Here is a 955-nt window from a genome sequence, read left to right as displayed (position 1 = left end):
TCTCTTGGCACCTCAGGCACCAGGGGAAACACCACTGCTTCCTGATCCTTTACATCCAGACCACCTCAGTTCCTTCTCCAGTCCCCAGGAGCACTCTGGGCCTGGCCCCGCCCTCACTTCCCTCTACTTCCCTGGGCCTGCACAACTCACAGGCCTCTCTCTAACCCGCAGGTCTCTCTCTCTCTCTGGGGTAAGTCGAGATCATGCCCTCTGCACCTTGACTCCCCCAGCCTCACTCACCACCACCACCACCCCCTCTCCTCCTAGCCTGGGTCCTGTCCCATTCCTTGTCTTGGCCAGCCAGACACCTAGGGAATCACCACTGCTTCCTGATCCTTTGCATCCAGACCAAATCAGTTACTTCTCAGGTCCCCAGGAGCACTGCTTCCGGGCCTGGCCCAGCCCTCACCTCCCTCTGATTCCCTGGGCCTGCCCAACCCACCAGCCTCTTTCCTGGATGCAGGGGCTGACCTGTCCTCTTCCTGATCCTTTACATCCAGACCACCTCAGCTCCTCAGTGCAGTCCCCATGAGCCTTTGGGGCTGCTTCCTGCCCCTATCTTCCCTTGAATCTCTGGGTGGCATAGCCACCAGCGGCCCTAGACCACCATCTTTTCTGGGCCGGACTCCAAGGCCAGTCCAGCTCCCAAATTCCTGAAGCCAAAATCTTTCCTGGAGGGATCCAGACCTCAGGAGAAAGCCTGAGACTATCTGATCCTCATGTGACTTGGGCCTCTGGGGGAACAACTGAAGACAAAAGCAATCTGGCCACTCCAAGATAAAATCGAAAGAGAGAACTGGAAGCTTAGAGGAACCAGCTTTTCATACCCAAAAACTAAACCACAAAGACACATAAAGTTCACAAAAAGAAGCAGATCTAAATTTGAAGGCTTAAGTCTCACACAAGAATCAGAAACTACAAAAGAAATTCACATGTCAAAATCACAGAGAAAAAA

Source organism: Nannospalax galili, unplaced genomic scaffold (assembly GCF_000622305.1).
Source record: "Nannospalax galili isolate Female #2095 unplaced genomic scaffold, S.galili_v1.0 scaffold129, whole genome shotgun sequence".
Taxonomy (NCBI): domain Eukaryota; kingdom Metazoa; phylum Chordata; class Mammalia; order Rodentia; family Spalacidae; genus Nannospalax; species Nannospalax galili.
Note: the sequence above shows the minus strand (reverse complement) of the source record.